This window comes from Orycteropus afer, unplaced genomic scaffold, assembly GCF_000298275.1.
Source record: "Orycteropus afer afer isolate SDZICR_OR568_19922 unplaced genomic scaffold, OryAfe1.0 scaffold00163, whole genome shotgun sequence".
NCBI classification, from domain to species: domain Eukaryota; kingdom Metazoa; phylum Chordata; class Mammalia; order Tubulidentata; family Orycteropodidae; genus Orycteropus; species Orycteropus afer.
Genome location: NW_006921750.1, coordinates 5,953,576 through 5,961,246, shown reverse-complemented (window position 1 = coordinate 5,961,246; position 7,671 = coordinate 5,953,576).

Below are 7,671 nucleotides of genomic sequence, written 5' to 3'. Positions count from 1 at the left end.
GAGCCTCTGGTGTTTAAAACCCAGTGAGATGCACCTGGTGCACAGGTAACAGCCCAGCTTGTAGACTGAGACAGACTAGGAAGAAGAAAGAGGCCGTCCACTTCTCAAAGAATTGGCCAGGGAAAACCTTATGAATAGCAAAGAAGTATACATAGGCCACTGGAAAACAAAAACAATTTCATACTTACTTAATATTCTGATTTTTATACTCAAACTATATCAATACATTCCCCTCAGAGTCCCTTAGTAGGAACTACACGTTGGCCTACCTACTAGAAGTTGGCTAGATATATGTTGGAGCATATGAATTGTATTTGAGCAGTAAATACATTTGTCACATAATCTCAGGTTCCAGTTTTTTAACCTCTGTTTATTGAAACTACTCTAATACCAAATATTTTATCAATTGTATTTTAGGTAAAGTACCATGATTTATAACATCTAGGATATATTAATCAATTATTTTTCTCCTTAAGACCCTTCAGTAATGTTCACATGCCCTGGAACTAAAATCTAAACTTTTTCCATAGCTGCACATCTCTACTGTGATCCATCTCCTGTCTATTCTTCTTGTTCACTCTTGTTGTCTATTCAGCCTCACTGTCTCCCATTCTCTCATTAGTCAAAGTTTTTTACTACCAAAGAAAATTTTCATATTTAATTTCTCTTACTTAGAACAGTGCATGAATCAATCTTCTTCACATTTATTGACTGAAATTTGTCCTCCCAAGGAAGATCTTTTTTAATTACCTTAAAATATGGATGCAATATCACCTCCATTCTAAGTCATTGTGGTCTCTCCATATCCTTATGGCAGTTATCATCACTACACATATTTGTTTATTCATTTTTTTACTCAAACTTACTATAATCAGGACTGGTAGGGACCATCAAGTTACCAATTTGTTGAATAAATAATTGTTCACAGTTCTGATGATCATCATATAACTTTTAAGGAATTAATTGTTCAGAACTATAAGAAGAATTGATGCTTTTAATTGCAGTGTTAAAGTTCTGTAGTATTATCTCCATTGCAGATCTAACAATATATTATTAATATTTCCCTAGGTGGCATAAAGAGTGAAGTATTCAACTGCTAGAAGAAATTTGGAGGTTTAAATCCACCCAGAAGCACCTCAGAAAGTATGCCAAGTCATCTGCTTCTGAAGGACACAGCCTCAAAAATCCTATGGAACAGTTCTACCTTGCACATTTGGAGTCACTACAAGTTGCAAATGACTTGATGACAACTAAGACCAATAACATGTATTAGAATAACTTCAGAATTTTCCTGGCTGAGATACTATACATTTTAACTCCATAGACTATAGAATTAGAAGCATAATTTGGACTATAAGGTTAAGAAAAGAAATTATTCCAATCTAAAAATTTATCTATAACAGAACAGCAATAATATTTAATATGCCTTGAGTAGTTCTGTAAATGTAAAATTTGAAAAGAAATTTTAAAAATGCATATATACTGAGACAGATATGCATGGTACAATATTGGTTTCAACTGTATTATAACGTCTCAGAGAAGGAGAAAATGTCATTGCTGAGTTGCTTAAGATCATGAATGATTGACTTCTAGAAATTTATAATTGAAGCGATTTTAAAATAATTTGCAGTAATGCATGAGAAATATCATTGTAAATGTCAAGTGCTAAATGAACAAATTTTTATCGTTCTATACTAATTGTTTTCGAACATTCCAGATCATCCAACCATTACCTCTCACCTGTGTTACTCCATTGATGTCTCCTCAGATTCTTCTCTATCTATTCTTACTACCCAAAAGCCATTTTCAACAAAGAATCCAGAGTAATATTTTAAAGTAAATGGGAACATAACTCTTGTCTCCTTAAAACTCTGCAATGACTTCTCAGTCTCATTATATTAGTTTAATTGAAATCAAAACTCAGTAAAACCCTGTGTGAACTGCCTGCTACCAACCTGTCCTATATCATTCATTCTAATTAACACTGTTGCAGATACTCCAGACTTCTTGCTCCTTCTCAGGTTGTCTACATTCTCATACCTCAGTATTTCACACTTGCTTTTTCTTGTACCTGGATAGTCTTTGTCCCAGGATTTGTCCAGATGATTCCTTTCACCCACCAGCCACTCGTGGAAAGGAAGACTGGACAATCTATTTCCTTAGAGATACTGCCTTGGAAACCCAAGGAGGGGTTGCTATGAGTCATTGTCAACTCCATGGCAGTGAGTTTAGTTTTGGTTTTTGTACTTATAGGTAAAAGAAAAAAAAAAAAAAAAAACACTGCCAACGAATAGGATCCAACTCATAGCGAACCCTACTTGGGTCTCTGAGGTGGTATCACTACAGAAGTAGATTGCTCAATCTTTTTTATACATATGAGTCTCTTCAGAGAAGATTTTTCCAATTATGTTATCTAAAATAGTCCCCACTCTCTCATTTCCGCCTAGCTACCCTTTATTTCTGTAGATTCTTCAATCACAAGTTGAAATCACAGTATTACATCTCTCTTATATTATTGTATCTTTATAATCAAGTAAATGATGATTTACTTCCTTTTTTGTTTGTCTCTCCCACAGAATTCCAGCCTCGTGAATCTAAGAACCTTGTCTATTTTGTTTTTCATTGTATTTCCAATTCTCAGAACGTTATCTCATACATAGTAGATGTTCAGTAAATGACTACAGGAGGGAGGGACAGAATGAAGGAAGAAAAGATGTTAGCAGTCCATGAAATAAGTCAATTGCAGGACAAATATTGTATGAGCCCATTACTGTGAAAAGTCAAGGAAGGGTTTACTTAGGGAAGGGAACTCACTTTGTAAGTTACCAGGGATGAGAGGAAAGGGGAGGGAAAATTTTAGACTAGTTGCGGGCCACATGCTGAATTGGTTCTGGGGAGGGATGGTATGGAAAGAGTCTGTGACCAATATGATAACAATGGGGAAATGGAGGGCACACAATTGTGCATGTAAAATATAGACAACAGAGACTAATACTGGTCAGTATATCCATAATACTACCAAACACCAGGCATAGACAGCTGAGAAGATCAGATGGGGGGTCAGTGAACAGGAATATACTCCAGACCAATGATAGATTCAGCTGAGGAAAATCTTGCACAGATGCTAGTGATGATACAAAATAACCATAAACATTACAGAAGCAACAGAAGACAAACATGGAGTAATCCGTCAGAGACAGCCAGACACCTTGGGAGAGAGAACAACTGGATCTTCTGACTCAGGACTATAATATTGGGGACACTAGGCTCAGTTGGCACAACTTAATATATAAAAATCTTGTTTCACAACCTACTTTGTTGAATAGCGACTGGGGTCTTAATAGCTTTCAAGAGGCCACCTAAGATGCAGCTAATGGTCTCCTCTCATCTCAAGTGAAGAAGAGCGAAGAAAAACCAAGGGCATTTGGAAAGAATCAGCCCTAGGATATGATGAACCTAGAGACTAGAAGAACTAAATGGTGCCTGGCTGCCAATGCCAACCACTCAGGAAGGGATCAAAACTGGAGATCTTTGATAGGGTGGGAGGAAAAATGGGGAATAAAATTAAAAAAAAACACAATAACAACCAGGATTTCTGGTTGGATGGAGTCTGGTGGGACCCAGAAGACTATGGCCCTGGGATAAAACTCACTCCCAAGGGCTGGCTCTCAGCCTAACAGTAGTAAGGCTTACATGCAGAATACCCAACTCAGGGCCTGCACCCACTTACTCTACGGAGATACAACCCTTGGAGCAATTGGCCATGGGGCACCAGAGGGACAGCATTCACGTAGAGGGAAAGCTGGACAGACAGAAGTGCATAACTAAGAAGGACACAGGGATGAGGGTTCACTTGGGAAGGGCGAGGAGGAGAGATTAGGTTTGGGGAGTGATATCAAATGTACGTGAACCACTGAATGTAAAACAAATTCTGCTCAGTATAAATTTGCACCCAAAGCCCAATTAAAAAAAAAAAAAAATGTTGACCTGTATATAAATGGGGAAATGTGTGTTTAAATATTATATTCACTTAATTCACCCATTACTCTGCACAAGAAAATCTGATCACCCTGGGTTTTAAGAAAGAAGTCAGAGGTCTTACACGGTGACATCAGTTTTCTTTCTCACCACACTGAGCACACCAAAATTAGCAGCATATTTTCCCTCTCATGTTATGTAGGCTCTAATATTTGCTGACTGATTCCCTGACTTTCCATTTTCTTCATGATAAGACTTCACATTGTCAATGGGCTTAGGTAGACATGTTGCCTTTTCTTCAGGATGCAGCTACATTTAATATTCTTTTGTCAATAGCAAAGAGAATTCTGTGAACCAGCAAAATAACACATATGATTTCAGGGAAGTTTGTGAACCACCCAAATCCATTTGTAGCTGCTAGAATGCTGAATATTTATACAGTACTTCCACTTGCCAGAGACCAACAGTTTTTATGGATGGTTTGATTTGGGGGACTATTTGTAAAGTATTAAATATCAGACAAAATATGTGTAATCTTTCTGAGTTGGAAAGTGACAGACAAGAAAGTTGCCATTTGCCCCTGGGTGTAAGGGAAATGAAACAGAAATTGTTACACCAACTTGGGCTGTTGAGAAAATATGTCTAATCTTTGGAAAATAGATCCTTGCAGGTAGAATATAATCGCATTGCTCTGCTTTGTGTTGCCTCCTCCACAACAAACAGTTGGGATGCAGAGAAGCAAAAACAAAGCCCCAGCTAATCAAACCAAAGAAGCATGCTAAAGACTAAAACCTCAGAAGGAAGGTTGGGCAATATACTTCCGTAGTGATACTGCCTCGGAAACCCAAGGAGGGTTAGCTATGAGTCGGGTCCGACTTCACGGCCATAACAACAAAAAACTAAAAGGCACATCTCTTGAAGAAAACGTCATAAAGCAATGCACTAATTAGAACTGAAAGGATAGAAAACAAAGTTATTACTTTACACAGAATAAATAGGTTGCCTAAGTTGTACAGTTAAATGGTATTTAGCTTGTTCTCTGAACAAAAAAGTAAAATAGGTCCATTATATGAAAAGAATGTGGTGAAAATTGTGTAAAATATTCAATGTACCACCAAATAAAAATAACCATTTGTAATATTTTTAATGCTTCCCTCCAATATAGTATATTGATAACATTTTTAAAGTGAACAATATTCTATTAAAGCACATTATTTAGTAATTAAACATTTTTAATTCTGTTGTTGTTGTTGTTGTTATGTGCCATCGAGTCATACCTGACTCATAGCGACCCCTCCTTGGGTTTTCGAGGCAGTATCACTACGGAAGTAGGATTGCCCAACCTTCCTTCCGAGGAGTGGCTGGTGGGTTTGAACCGCCAGCCGTCTGGTTAGCAGGCAACTGTCTTAGCCACTATGCTACCAGAGCTCCTTAATTCTGTTGATGTATCATAATTTATTTAACATTTTCTTGTCATTGGATCTTAAAGTATCTTTCAATTGCTTTTATTATGCTTATTTTATACAAATATGTATTTGCATGTAGAAAGAGGTGGGAAGGACATCACATGATACTCTTTTTTTACTTGTGTAAAATGGGTAATTAAATTACTTGTAAAATGTGTGCTTTGATTACACAACTACATGTGTATTTGTGTAATTCAATGTTATACTGGAAACATCGAAAAATATTTCAATGTTACAACATCTCATAAAAAAATATTTCAATGTTACAACATCTCATAAAATTACATCTTCACATAAAAATGATAATGATTACAGACATTTGAATTAGTTCCAGTTTTTTCTATTGTATAAGTCATATATATTATATGAGTTGATTCTGGCTCATAGCGACCTCCATTGGGTTTACAAGGCTGTAAATCTTTTTTTTTTTTTTAAATTGTGATTTGGGTGAAAGTTTACAGAGCATATTTACTTTCCATACAGCAGTTCACACAAACATTGTCTCATGACATTGACTACTATTTACCCCCATGCAACAGCTCCCCTCCCACTTACTCCCAAAAATTACCTCTTTGCTGTGTCCATCCCTCCATGCATGCCTGCCCTCTGAACCATCTCCCTGTGCATAAACAGCCCTTCTTCTCCATGATTGTTCTCTCCAAGGATTGTATCTACCTCAGGTACATGTTAAACTCATATGCCTGTCTTTTGTTTGGCTGGAAGCCACAAGTGTGGGTTCAATTCCACACCTGAAAGACAGTTAGGGATGATAGTCTCAGTGGTTCCACCAGGCTCTATGAGACCAGCAAAACTTGTCCCCCTACTTTTATTTCCCCTTAAGGATTTTGAGTTTTGTTCCACATTGTTCTCCTCTCTAGCCAGGATCTTCTACATAGATCCCCCTCTGAGTGGTTGACAGTGGTAGCTGGGCACCATCTAATTCTTGTGCTCTCATATAGGCTGTGGATCGCACAGTGTACAGTTGTGAGGACTAATTGTTTCCACGAATCTTTGATTTTCTTCATTCTTCTTAGCTCTGGATGAGGAGAGACCCATCGTTGCATCTAGATGGCTGCTTGCAAGCTTTTAAAATCCCAGTCATTACTCGCAAAAGTAGGAGGTGGAACATTTTGTGTAGTATGTTATGTTAATTGAGCTTGATATTCCCTGTGACTATGGTCCCAAGCCCACAGGTTCAACTATTTACTCCCTCTGGGTTGCTAGTTGTGACCAAGAAGTGACTACAACCTTGTCTGTTGTCATCTCTACTATGCCCCTAGAAATTCTCACAGAACATACAGATACACTTGTAAAACCATTGTCTGCCAACCCTATACATGGTCTTGGGTACAGTCCCCATCTCATAGACATACCTAATAGTTCAGCATGACCAACCATCTATGCACCCATATACCTGTGTTTGCCTTCACTGACAACGTAGTACTGTATAGACAAAAGGGTTGATCTTTGTTGTCTGTACCTCCCATGTATCTCTCTATGTCTTCCTCTTCCTCAATGCCACCATGTTGATCACTCACATTTGGTACATTGCTCTTCTCTTCACCCAAATCAATACTGATCTCTACCTATCTAACACTGGTAACCAACCACACCTGGTAACCAACAAAGAAAATTTCCTTCCGTATATAAACTGTTACTTGACATTTACAATAATGGTCTAATACAATATTTGTCCTTCTGTGATTGACTTATTTCACTCAGCATAATGTCCTCCAAGTTCAACCATGTTATGTGGTGTTTTGCAGTTTCTACATTATTCTTTAGTGTTGCATAATATTCCATTGTGTGTATGTACCATATTTTGGGTATCCATTCTTCAGTTGATGGATACTTAGTTTGTTTCCATCTTTGTGCTATGGTAAATAGTGCTGCAATGAGCATGGGTTTTCTTGTCATAGCTTTCACTTCTTCAGGATATATACCTCTTAATGGAATGGCTGAGTCAAATTGTATTTCTATGTCCAGCTTTTCAAGGAATCGCTATACTGCTTTCCACAGTGGTTTTACCATTTTACAGTCCACAGCAGTATATGAGAGTCCCAATCTCTCCACATTCTTGCCAGCATGTTATTTTCTGTCGTGTTGAACTTTGCTGCTAGTGCTGGGGAAACATGGTATCTCATTGTTGTTTTGATTTGCATCTCTCTAATGGCTAATGATCATGAGCATTTCTTCATGTTTGTTGGCCACCTGAATATCCTCCTTG